At 42.5% G+C, this 13,993-nt stretch overlaps 1 protein-coding gene and 1 pseudogene across 9 annotated transcripts in view; both read left to right on the top strand.

Annotated features, from left to right (window-relative positions):
* The window catches only part of Gprasp1 (G protein-coupled receptor associated sorting protein 1), a 61,741-nt gene that overhangs the window by 37,658 nt on the left and 10,090 nt on the right, over positions 1 to 13,993 (top strand). The window lies entirely within an intron of this gene.
* LOC102916191 (ras-related protein Rab-18 pseudogene) lies at positions 4,012 to 5,413 on the top strand (annotated as a pseudogene).

The following is a 13,993-nucleotide window of genomic DNA, read 5'->3' as shown; positions in this document are numbered from 1 at the left end:
AAACCCACACAGAGACATGAACACAAGCACACACAATTCAAATTTTAAAATCCTTAGATTGAGCATCAAGGTGTTCGCATTAGTACTTACCTCATTTGTTACCACTTTATGGATGCTCCCATGTTCTTAGTTTCATGTTTTTGTCTTCTTTTGTGCCTTATCTGTTTTTAATTTAGTATTTACAAAATTATTCCCTTTACTTATTAGCATATGTTATTCTTTTCTGGAATTTTTCTGGTTATTCTAGAACTTGTCGTACATGTTACCAAATATTTTACATCACATTTCAATTGATACCATACTTCTTATGAAGCGATACTTCACATGCTTTATGACAAAGTGTTCAGGTTGTCTCTCCTATCCATTATAACACTGTTTTCATTCATATCAAATATTCATGAGCAATAATATGGAATACATTAGTTTTCTTTTTTCTTTTCTTTTTCTTTTTCTTTTTTTTTTTTTTTTTTGGTTTTTCGAGACAGGGTTCCTCTGTGTAGCTTTGCGCCTTTCCTGGGACTCACTTGGTAGCCCAGGCTGTCCTCGAACTCACAGAGATCCGCCTGCCTCTGCCTCCCGAGTACTGGGATTAAAGGCATGCGCCACCACTGCCCGGCTGGTTTTCTATTGTTATTTTGGACAAACTTATTATTCAGTCAACTGTTAAAAATAAAATATATTAAAATTTAATTTACCCATTCTTCAATACCCTCATTTTCTCATATAGACCTACATTTCTAAGTTATGCATTTTTCGTTTTTTCTGAAGAACTTGTTTTAACATTTTTTTGCAAGACAAGCTTACTAGCATCAAATTCTTTCATTTTTTTCTGAAAAAGTATCTCACATTTACACAAGAACCATTGTTTTGTTGGATACAAGATTTCAGGTTGCAATCGGTGTGTTCTATTTCTTCAGTGTTTTATATATTCTACTATACTTGCTTCGTGACTGTAGTTTCCAAACCCAAATCCATGTACTTCTTATTTTTGTTCCTATACATCCCTGTTCATTTACAAATTCCTCACTACCATAAAAGTCCCCTGAACTGTGCATATTCACCCTTTTCTCCTTTGTGAGGGGCTAATGACTCACGGGGTAAAGTGCTTGCATGAGGACCTGAGTCCAAATCTCCAGAATCCTTGTCATTCCAGACATGGAAGTGTATGTCTGTAGTCCCAGAAGGAACTCCTGCAGCAAGATGCAAAGCAGAGCCAGAGAGTCCCTGGGAGCTTGCTCACTAGCTAGCCTGGTGTATGCAGAAATAAAGAAGAAGAACTTCTGTCTTGAATAAGATAAAAGGGAGGAACTGATACTGGTGGTTGTCCTTTGACTTCCACATACATGCCCAATGCATGCCTGTACACACACACACACACACACACACACACACACACACACACACACACACATACACACACATACACGCACACACACAAACACACACATACACACACACACACACACACAGAGAGAGGCATACAGACAGACAGACACAGAGACACAGGAGAGAGAGAGACAGACACAGGGGTTGGGGAAGGAGGAAGGAGGAGTGAGGGAGGAGAGATAACTAGGCTTGATGATGATATAAAGAAAGGGAATCTTATACATGCTTGTTGAGGAAGTAAATGAATACAGCACTTGCAGAAAATGGTACAGAGATCACTTGAAAGGTAGAATACGATCTAACAAACCACATACAGGTTGTGTGACAGATTGCTGGGGTGATGTGAACAAATGGGAACTGACAACAGACCAAAGTAAGGATACCAACAAAGTCCATCTTGGTGAGCCAATGTGTTTATTGGGGTTACTTTCAGGAATGTGGGTGAGGGGTTACTTACAGGAGCAGAAATGACCAAAAGACAGGTGTGTCACCAAAGCCCACCCAGCATAATAGCTTACAAATCATAGAAACCTGGAGCACAGTACACAGCCTGCCAGCAGCACAAGAAGTTGAAGCGTGTCCTTTCCGGGCAGCTCAGGTAGTCTGAGACTCTTCTAAGCTGCCTGGCTGTTCTTTGATTCTTCCAAGCAGCGTGGCTGGTCTGCTTCTTCCAGGCAGCTCAACTTCTCTCTGTCTCTTTTAAGTGACTTGTCTGGTCTGAGAGTGTCTCTCAGCAGTCCTTACAGCTTGTACATGCTTGGGAATGGGGCCGAGAGCTAGTGGATCTGGTCAGTATCAGAGACTTCCCAGGTCCCCTGAATTGTTTTCTTCCTGTGTTCTAGGAGCTTCCCTGCAGGATGGTATGATTCACATACCCACCTTAGAACATCCAATTGTTTCAACTCTGTGGTGGGTATTCCTTCCACCTGTGACCTTGGGGTGCCAGCTCCTAGGGCATGGCTTCTTGGCTAGCTTACGAACTAAGGAGCATGTACTCAGGCCTTTTCTCTCACACTCTTGGATGGTGAAGACTGGGCCAGGTGGCATGAAACAGCGTGGAACTGGTTCTCAGCCTTCCAGGGACTCTGTGACTGAAATTGCCATATCCTGTATCAGTGAGTCGATACCCCATATAATCTCTTAATAAATAGATTCATTAGCAGTAATCCGTGGATTTCCAGTGGTGGTGCTTGATGGTGGGATTTTGTTGTAGAGGGTTGGACAGATGTCACAGCAGTTAAGAGCACTGTCTGCTCTTCCAGAGGTCCTGGGTTCAATTCCCAGCAACCACATGGTGGCTTACAACCATCTGTAATGAGATCTGATTCTCTCTTCTGTTGTGCATGAAGACAGGTCACTCATATACATAAAATAAATAAATATTTTTTTTAAATGGAGAGAAGCCCTATGAATGTAAGCAATGTAGTAAATGGTTTAGTTCTTCTACTTCACTTCAAGTACAGGAAAGAACTCATAATATCTCACGAGAGAGAGAAGGCCCCTACACGTGCTCCTCAGGTCTTAAGCTATCCAAGAGGCCATGTTCTAGGGGCTGGTACTGCAAGGTCATCGGTGGAATGAATACCCCCTACACACCTCCTTAAAATCCTGTATCTTAAGATGGACAGTTTAATCTCAGAGGAATTGCTACACAATAATATACAAAGGGAATGAAATGAGTATGCTAAAAAGATATCTTCACTTTGATACTTAACTCAGCACTGTGTGCAACGAACGGCCTTGGGATTTAGAACCAAATGTAGTCTAACAACTCACCAATGAACAAAGAATATGCTTTGTTCTGAGGAAAGAATCCTTCCATTTGAGACAACATGGATGAAACTGGAGGATAGTATGGATGAGCCTGGAGTAGATAAGCAGGCGAAGGAAGATGGATAATGTATGTTTACCCTTAAATGTAGAATATAATAGAGCTGAACTCACAGAAGGAGTTGAATGATGATTACAAGTGCTTGGTCAAAGGTTCTAAATATATGGACAGGAGAAATAAGTTCAAGGGATCAGTTCCTTATGGTAACTATAGCTAATAACAATATATTATATACTTGAAAAAATGCTAAAAGAATGAAATGTAAGCCTAATTCTAATCAGAACAAGACAAATTTTATAGATTAACTGAATTTAAGCATTCTACAATATATATATATATATATATATATATATATATATATATATATACCTCAAAGGAAAATATTGTATATGATAAATAAATTAGAATTTTTTGTCAATGAAATAAAGAAGCCAGACCTGTTCATATACACTCCATTCCCAGCACTTTGAATCCAGACCAATTGCACAGTGAGATACTATCTAAAAAATTAAAAAAATTAAATAACCAAAAAAGCCCCAAACTAAACCCCAACATTTGCATCAAATGCGAATTGAAAATAAACTGAACTTATAATCAATGAAAATATCTTGCTCTCTTTTTGTCCCTTCCATTTAAATTGAAATACATACAAATACTTCAAGAAAAGGAGGCAGATTGCTCTAAAGCAATTTAAACTTAAAAAAGAAAGCATCAGCATAGGCACGGGCTGTCCTCCCATGGGGGCCTGAGCACAGGAGGCTAGCTGGGGGCAGGCTGGAGTAAGTGTGTGTTGAACACTGATCACTCTGAAGATCCTCATCATTGGCAAGAGTGGGCTGGGCAAGTCCAGACTGGTATTGAAATTCACAAATGATACTTTTGATCCAGAACCTGTAGCAACCCAAGGTGTTGAATTTAAAGTGAAAAGCAATTTCAGTAGATGGAAATGAGGCTAAACTTACAATATGGGAAATTGCTGGCCATGAGAGGTCTAGAAGATTAACTCCCAGCTATTACAGTGGTACATAAAGTGTTATGTTAGTTCATGATGTCACAAGAAGAGACACCTTCATTAAACTAGATATTTGGTTAAGTAAAATGGAAACGTAGCATACATGGAATGATATAGTTAACATAGTGGTTGGGGATAAAATTGATAAAGCAAATCTTGAAGTTGATAGAAATGAAGGCCTGAAATATACATGAAAGCATTCCAAGTTATTTATAAAGGAAAGGCTAAAAACCTGTGACTCTTCAATACATCATCGAGGAACTTGTTGAAAAGATCCCTTAGACACCTGGGCTGTGGAGAAGTCAGGAGCAGAACAAAGAAATCCAGCTGACACCCAAGGAAGAGAACCATGGAAGAGGAACCTGTGGTATTACTCTTCTGTGTTATAAACTGGGAATTCCATCTTTTGCATGTTTAATCAGATACTGCCATCTCTTAACTGCTTCTTAGAGGCCTTGAAGTTTGCACATAATTATTTTCGTCATAGTAATGAGTATTTTTAAGAAAACCCATTCAAAAGCTTTCCCACATGAAGTGATATGGTAAGCATGTGCAGTCTTCCATCTGTAGATCGTTTTAAAACATAATCCTTTATTGATTCTTTGGGAATTTCACATCGTGCACCCAAATCCCGCTCACTTCCCAGTCCCTCACCCCTGCAGCATGCCCCCCAATTAAAAACAAAACAAAAAAAAACAAACAACAAAAACCCCACCTTGCTCCTCCACCTCTCCAACACCTCTTCATTCATCCTAGTGGCATAAGGAACTACTTACTGTGTGTCACACAGTTATACCCTTTTGTTCCATCAGCCCCACCCACAGAATGTTCATTGCAATGAGTTCAAGGCCTCTGGCACACCATCATCAGTGGAACCTCACAGAAACTCCTCTCAGATATCCTGCTTTTGCCCCGTGTCATGGAGATCTGTGGTTATTGTTCTGCAGGACCAATCCCTTCATGCACCCCAGCAGGTTGTAGATGGGGTAGATGTTAGGGTGGGCCAACCCAAGGCTCAGAATATGTGTTTGGGTGGTAGCTAAGCTGCTCAGTCCGGACCACTGGGGCTGCCCCCCTCAGGCGAGGGGCAGAGCCAGCTCTCCTAGGCCCATGCCATTGGGACCAGCTTTCCCACGCCAGTGGTGAGGGTGGGGGGCCATCTCTTCTGAGTGCTGTGGTCAGCTCTCTTGGCGGGGGGGGGGGGGGGGGGGGGGAGGCAGCTCTCCTGCTGCAGTGTCCAGCGAGGGGCAGGGCCAGCTATCCCAGGACCAGCGAGAGGCAGAGCTGGCTCAGCAGGTTTCTCAGATTTCAACACACATGGTTCCTATGACCTCCTGTGGTAACATGGGCCATGGACATCATCACAGACCCCAGCTGCAGCAGGAACACGGACCCATATATGCCCTCAGCAGAAGCTGGGTTCTGGACATCACCATGGCCCCTGTGGCAGCACAGGCCACCCAGATCAGTATGGCCCTAGTGGCAGCAAGGCCCTCAGACACTATCATGATCTCAGGTGACTGTCCAGACACTAGGCTTCTGCACAGCCCTCAGTGGCATCAGGAGCTATAGATATCAACCCAGACCCTGGCTGCTGCTGGGCCATGGGCTCAGACATGGCCCATGACAGCAGCCTGGGCCCAGGCAACACCATGGCCCCAGGTGGCAGTGTAGGCCACTCAGATTGGCATGGCCCCCAAGGCAGAGTGGCCCTCAGGTGCCAGCGTGGCTACAGGTTGTGGCCTAGACCCCAGGCATCTGTATGGCCTTTGGTGGTATCAGGAACCATGCATATCAACCCCGACCTTGGCTGTGGTAGGACCACAAACCCAGACATGGTCCTCGTCAGCAGCCAGGGCTTAGATAGCATCTTTGCTCCAGGTGGCATTGCAGGCCATTCAGATCATACCATGGCTCCAGTGGCAGTGTGGCCCTCAGATACCAACATGGCCCCAAATAATGGCCCAGAACCTGGGCATTTGCATGGCTTTCAGTGGTATCAGGAGCCATGGATATCAACTCAGACCCTGGCTGTGGTGGGGCCACAAACCCAGACATGGCCCTATACCACAGCCTGAATTGGATGTCACCATGGCACTGGGTGGTAGTAGCACTGGCCGTTCAGATTAGCATGGCCCCAGTGGCAGCGTGGACCTCGGACACCAACATGGACTCAGGTGTCTGACCAGACCCTGGTCATCCACACAACCTTCAGTGGTTACTGAAGCTATGGACATCAACACAGAACCTGGCTGCTGCAGGGCCACAGGCCCAGACATGCCAGCCCTGGAGGTCATCACGCCCCCACCCCCACCCCCTGTAGCAATATAGGCCACTCAGATCAACATGTTTCCAGTGGCAACATGGCTCTTGGACACCAAAGTGGCCCCAGGTGGCAGCCCAGATCTTGGGGCATCCCTGTGGCCTTGGTGGCAACATGGGACATGGATGTCCACATAGACCCTGGCTGTTGCAGACCCAGATCTGGCTGTAGGCAGCAGCCCAGGCCCAGATGTCACCCTGGTCCCAGGTGGCAAGCAGGCCACCACCATCAGCCCATTCCTCACTGCCCTCGCTTCCTCAGAACTGCCTCTTACCATAGCTCATGAACCATTCTGCCTCTTTCTCCCCCATTTCTCCACCATACACTTGCTCATCATAATGGGCCCCAGTGGGCCTGTGGATGCTTCAGGTAGGCTGGGCTGTTAGGACAAAACTGCCCTATTGGTGAAATTATTAAGGCAACTCCACGTACTTAAAAGGGAGCTTTATTTTGTGGGGTAACTTACAAGTGAAGGGATAGGTAATGGTCTGGGAAAGGTGTAGCACAGTCCGACGGTGTTCTCTAAAGAACTCTGCTTGGTCTACCTCCAGCGTCCAGGGTCCAGGAACCAAGAGAGCTCCCCCATCCAGATGTCGGGTCTTCAGGGGTCCTCTCTCGGCTCTGCCTTCTAGATGTGACAGTTACCGAAGCCTCAAAGGGGGTGGTATTTCCAGGTCAAAGCTGAAATGGCTACCCACTACATCTCCCCCTTTTGTCTAAATAAGAAGGTTCTAACCTAATACAAGGCTATATACAAAGGAATGGTTATCAAATATTGTCCAGGAATAATGAGGGATAATGACCTAGATAAGATGGAACTACAACCAACGTGAACAATATCAAACAAGAGACACACACTAAAATCCAGAGATGTCTGGAGCATAGGTAAATGACATGCTACAAAGATCATTCCAAAAGGTGTCCTATCCTAAAGAACCTGAATCTAATACTTAATAAGTTTATCTAAGATTATATATATATGTTGTAACTATAACTGCTAGTCTTCAATCCCATCAAAGACCTGAGAAGGAATATAATGATACCTAAGAAATGGAAGATGGATGCAAGCAACTTTCAGGAGTCTTGCAAGAGTAGACAGAGACACCTGGCAGCCTGGACAGTCACTTAATGTTTCTCAGCATTGTTGGTGCATTCAAATTGGCTACAGGCCTAGAGTATCTGACAGACCATTTTCAAAAGCAGGAATTCTGAGAGACCATCTTACCCTGTCTTGGCAGAGTTTAGAAGTCACTTTTCCTTGTGTCCTGCTCATCCAGGAGTTAACCAGAGCTTTACTCCTGTGATGCACACATTGGATTCATGATCCATGATGTGAAAGATTAGTTACTTGTCACCTAACTGAATGGCAATAAGGCTTTCTCCCTCATTTGGGTTCCAGAAGAGCCTGAATGGTGCATTGTAATACTTCTACTTAAAACCAACATCTTTTTTCCCACAAATATTGGTAGTGTTTGTCTAGGTGCCTCAACTGTAGCTTGTGCAATATTTATGACTATACATAGCTTATGGCTTCTGTAAACAGCTATTTGATACTAAAGAGACTGTGTCTGTGTATTAAAGATGAGGGAGGAAAACACTAAATGACAATTTGAAAAAGGCATATTGCTTCTAGATTCTGATGTGGGAAAATGCTATTCTGATGATCCTTTACTGTAACAAGTACCTAATATGTCTTAGTCACTGTTCTATTGCTGAGAAGAGACAGCATGACAACGGCAACTCGTATAAAATAAAACATTTGATTAGGGCTGGCTTACAGTTTCAGAGGGTTAGTCCATTGTCATCATGGCAGGGAGCGTGGCAGCATGCAGGCAAACATGCTGGAGGAGAAGCTGGGAGTTAAACATCTGGATCCACAGGTGACGACAGGAAGAGTGAATGGCACTGGACCTGGCTTGGGCTTCTGAAACTTCAAAGCCCACCCCCAGTGACACACTTCCTCCAACAAGGCCACACCCACTCCACACTCACTCTAACTCCTAATCCCTCTGAAGTAGCATCACTCCCTAATGACCAAGCATTCAAATATACGAGCCTATGGAGGCCATTCCTATTCAAACTACCACATTCCATCCCTGGCCCCCAGTAGGCTTGTAGCCATATCATAATGCAAATATCCACTCAGTCCAACTCCAAAAGTTCCCATAGTCTATAACAGTCTCAACACTGTTTAAAGTCCAAAGTTCGCCAGGTGGTGGTGGTGGCGGCGGCGGCGGCGGCGGCGCACGTCTTTAATCCCAGCACTCGGGAGGCAGAGGCAGGCAGATCTCTGTGAGTTCGAGGCCAGCCTGGTCTCCAAAGTGAGTTCCAGGAAAGGCATATAGCTACACAGAGAAAACCTGTCTCGTAAAAACAAAAAGAAAAGTCCAAAGTTCAAACTTTCTGATATTCATGGGAATCTCTTAGCTGTAACCCCCTGTAAAATCAAAATGAAAAAACAGATCACATACTTCCAACATACAATGTCACAGAATATACATTACCATTCCAAAGGGGAAGCAAGAGAGCATAGTGAGGAAATACTGGACCAATGTAAGACCAAAACCCAGCAAGGCAAACTCCAAACTCTGCATCTCCATGTCTGATGTCAAAACACTCTTCAGATCTCCAACTCCTTTTTGCTTTGTTGACTGCAACACACTTCTCTCTCTTGGGCTGGTTCCACACCCTGTTATCAGCTTTCCCTGACAGGTATCCCATGACTCTGGCATCTTGTCTCCAACATTTTGGTGTCTCCAACAAAATCCAGGCTTCATTTTCACAGCCTCATGCAATGGCTTCTCTGGACCTCCATGCAGGGACACCCCTGATGTATCCCTGGGAATCCAGCTCTTTTCTGAAGGGAAATGGAGTGGATCTGGAGAAAAGGGGTGGATGGGGAACTGGGAGGAGTGGAGGGAGAGGAGGCTGCAGCTGGGATGTAATATATGAGATAAGAATAAATTAATAAGTGGTAATAACTGATATGGAGAAAAATGTCATAATGTACAAGGCTAGGGAGTGTTAGAATGTAGGAATGTTATTTTAGATGGGATAGTCAGAGAAGTTCTCTTTAAATAAAAAAAAGAGTGAAATGAAATGAAGGAGTGAGGCATGACTCTATGTTGTAGAGTATTCTAAGCCTGAGAAAGAACAAACGAACTTCTTGGGTTGCTTCTAAAAACAGTAACATGACTGGTGTGGCTAAAATAGAGACATCGGTGGCTGCTGAATGGTAGAGATGACTACTTAGCATGTACAACACTTTGGATTCAGTCCCAAGCACTATAGAAAAAAAAATGAAGAAAGCAAAGAAACAGTGAACAGACTTATTTTAGTGTGTGAGACAGAGCCAAACCATGTGAGATACAGATTCACTGTGAAAAGGAATTTGGATTTTATTCTGAGTCTTGTTGAAAACCATTAGAAGGGTTTGACAAATGGATCACTGTAATCTGATGTACATTTTTTTTAAAGGATGAATGATTCTTGCTACTATGTGGGAAAAAAACTGTACTTTAGGGAAACATGAATGGAAATTCAGAGAATTAGTGTAATTATAAAGCAACAGTTCTCCACACATTGATGATACTGGTTTTGGATGAGGAGTTGGTTGTGGATAATGGTGGTAGTGGGCACATTTCAGATATATTTTGAAGGTAAAGCAAATGGCTTTTCTAAGTGGGTTGAACATAAAGTAGAAAGTGGAATCAATAATTCAGATGCCAAGTGGCTCTGAATAAAGAACTCTTAGTGAGATGGGTGAAGACTGGCAGGAACAGATGTTGGAAAGAAGATAGGAACTCAGTTCAGAACATACTGAGTTTGAGATGCCTTTTAGCTGTCTACATGTAGTAGATTGAAAGTGAGCAGTTGGACATGTGCTTCTCAGATTTTTGAGTGAGATCCAAACTAGACATAGAAATTTAGGAAGCACCAAAATAGAGATGGTATATTTAAAGTTGTAAGAATGGATGTGATGACTAAGGAATATAAATAATGTTGAGCACTAGGGGAACACATTCAAAGAATGAACTTTGGGACATTTCAGTGTTGAAGTACATAAGATGTGAATGCACTAGCAAAGCCACAGAAAGCGAAGAAGCTTGTATGGTCAGCTGTAGCCAATAAGGTAGAAATGTATGAGAAATCCTTGCTCTCTAGGAAATGAAATGAAGGTATTTCAAAGGTGTAATGTCAGTGATACTCAACACCGGTGATAAGTAAAGTGGCCAAATAGTTTCTCAGGACAATCCTACTTTATGTTGGTTTCACAAGAGGTGATTAACAACACACTTTTATTCTCATTAGAGTCATCATTCAGATGGTGAATTATATGACCCCGATAGTGATAGGTCCGAAAACCTTTTCACTTTCACAACATAAAAACCATTGGCAGTCAAGATGAAAAAATTGCAGTGGAACAGTGAAACTTCATTGGATGTTGGAGATGAAAGAGTGGAGTGGTTTCAGAAGAAAGAAGATCATATCAATATGTTCATTACAGACACCTGTGCGAGGGTATTTGCAGCAAAAGAGGAGGAATGGGACAGTAGCCATGGAGTGATATGGGTATAGGGGAATTTTATTTTCAAAATGAGAGACAGTATAGCATATTTAAATGCTGATGGGACTGTTTTGGTAGAGAGGAGTCCATTTCAAAATTATTTTGAAGACAAGTTTTATAATCATAGCAGAAGTAAGTGGAAAGAATGGCAATATCCATATATCTTGTGTCTCTGTGTATATTCTTCCCCAGCTACCAACAACAGTTGTGCAAGTGTGCATTTGTTACAACTGATCGATCTATGTTGACACAGCATCATCACCCAAACTCTGCTCTTTACATCAGGACTCACTTATGATTTTATATGGTGTGTGTGTTTGGACAGATATATAATATAGTGACATGTGTCTGCCATCATAATATCATACAGAATACTTCACTGCTCTATCTAAAATATTTCTGTTCATCTTTCTCTAACTCAACCCCTGGAACCATTTAATATTTGTATTGTTTTGTTTTGAGACAAGCCCTAACTATGTAGACATGGCTAGCATGGAATTTGCTTTGTAGACCAGGCTGGCCTAGAATTTGGAGTGATCTTCCTGCTCCTGCTGGTATTACAGACATGCATCACCATGCCTTGAAAAATGGTGTCTTTTCTTGAAGTGTTGGAACTAGAACTGAAGACTTCTTGTATGCTAGGCAAGCATTCTACTGACTGAGGTACACCTCCAACCCTAAGCACTAACTTTTTTCTGTCTCCATAGTTTTACCATTTCCAGGTGTCATATAATCTTGGTATTCTACTTGCTGTGAAGAGACACCATGACCATGGCAGCTTTATAAAGGAAAACATTTAATTGGTGCTGGCTTACAGTTCAGAGGTTTAGTCCATTTTCATCATGCCAGAGAGCATGATGACACACAGGCGAACATGGTGCTGGAGAGTAGCTGAGAGTTCTACATCTGGATCCACTGACAGCAGGAAGAGAGAGTGAGCCACAGGGCCTGGCTTGGCTTTCTAAAACTTCAACGCCCACCCCCAGTGACACACTTCCTCCAACAAGGACACACCTACCCCCACAAGGCCACACCTCCTAATCCTTTGAAACAGTGCCACTCCCTAAGCATTCAAATATATGAGCCTATAGGGGCCATTCTTATTCAGTGAAGATTAGAGCACAATTTGTCATAGTTCATTCTTTCCCTCTACCATGTGGATTTCATGTATTGAACCCAAGTCCTTAATCCCAAGGGCAAGTGTCTTTACTTGCTGATACTTTGCTGGTCTACATGTTGTCTTTTAACATTGACTTATTTCAAGACAAATACTGAATACTTTTGCTACTGTGTAGATTCCAGATTTAAATTTATTTGTATGTGTATATGTTTGGAGAGGTTATGTATGTAGGACAAGAAATTAGAAAGGTGAACATGAGAAAAATGAAAGGTTTTGGGAGGATTAAAAGGAGGGTAATATAATGTATGTGACATGAAAATGGAAAGGGTAGAATATGAGTGGAAATGATTTGAGCATTTCCTAACCAAGGATTTTAAGAAAGAGAATTACTTCTATTTTCCTGCCTTTTCCCATTTGTCTGGCTGAAGGCAGGCCATGATGAGGTCTTCTCATGAAGAAGCAGAAGGTCATGGTTAGGTAATAAGAAATACCAAAAAAAAACCATAAAAACCAAAACGGTAATATGGACTTCTCACACTTTATATTTTGAGAAGTAATTTGGCATTCCATTCATTTATATCACTTTCTTTAATTGTGTACATTTAGAATTTCTTATCCATACAAATCTTGTTCACTCACCTCCTCAGTTCCTTTGATTGTAAACTTTTCAAGGAGTATTTCCCATGTTCAGAATTTCAGTGGTTTTGCCATGAGTCTTGCAGCTGCTGCTGCCATTCTGAGCTTTCTCTCCAGGCACTTAAGTGCCTCCATCTGTTCTGTTGCATTTTCCCAAACAACACGCCTCTACAGAGCCTAGATGATGTCAAAACTAAGTAATAGTCCAAACGTGAAGCCATGTTGGAGGATAGGATGTTTTCCTTTGTTTAGAATACACTTTATCCTTATGTCAATAACACAGTAACGTGCTTTAGAGTTTATTTGGAACTCAGTGTTTCTGAGATCACTTAGGAACATGCCTTTGTTGTGACAAATGTATAGTTGAGGACGTGTGCTGGAAACAGGACAAAGAAGATTCCTAATCCCAGTGCTGCCATTAGAACAGCTGTGCTTCCTGAAGAGAAAGCATTATTCATGGACTACAGACATTGTTCCTAGCTCTGTTTTCCCAACTCACACCAGTTTCATTCTTATTCTCCTTCTCTGTCTTCCTGTTATTTTTGAGATCGAAAAATCATACTGTGTAACCCTGGCTGGTCTGGTATTTAGTATGCAGATCAGGCTGGCCTTGAACATTGAACTTGTGGTGATCCTACTGCCTCTGCTCTCTACCCCAGGTGCTGGGATTACAGGTATGTATATAACTTGATTTGACATAGCCTGATATATATTGATATAACCTGAAAATATTCTTAGATGTGGCCTCTCCCAATTCTGTAAATGCCCCTTCTCAAGTTGTAGAAACAGACCAAGATACTGCCCAGAGCATCTCTCTCCTGCACTAGAAGTACATATTCTTTGGGCATATTTCACCCACCTTTATTTACTTTGTCTTGACTGGAGAGATTCAATTTTCTGTGTATAGCATGTTAGCTTTTTATCACTATAAGAAAGTACCTATGGTAATCAAACTATAAAGAGGCAACTTTTTTCTGGCTCAGGGTTTTGGAGGTTTTAGGCCATGATCAAGTGACTGCAGCAAACTAGCACACCATGGCGCACACACAGCAGAACAAAACTGCTCACCTCAGTGGCCACCTAGCAAGACAAATGAAAAAGGATATACAGACTTGGGA

Source organism: Peromyscus maniculatus, chromosome X (genome assembly GCF_049852395.1).
Source record: "Peromyscus maniculatus bairdii isolate BWxNUB_F1_BW_parent chromosome X, HU_Pman_BW_mat_3.1, whole genome shotgun sequence".
Taxonomy (NCBI): Eukaryota; Metazoa; Chordata; class Mammalia; order Rodentia; family Cricetidae; genus Peromyscus; species Peromyscus maniculatus.
This window is presented reverse-complemented; position numbering and strand designations above follow the sequence as displayed.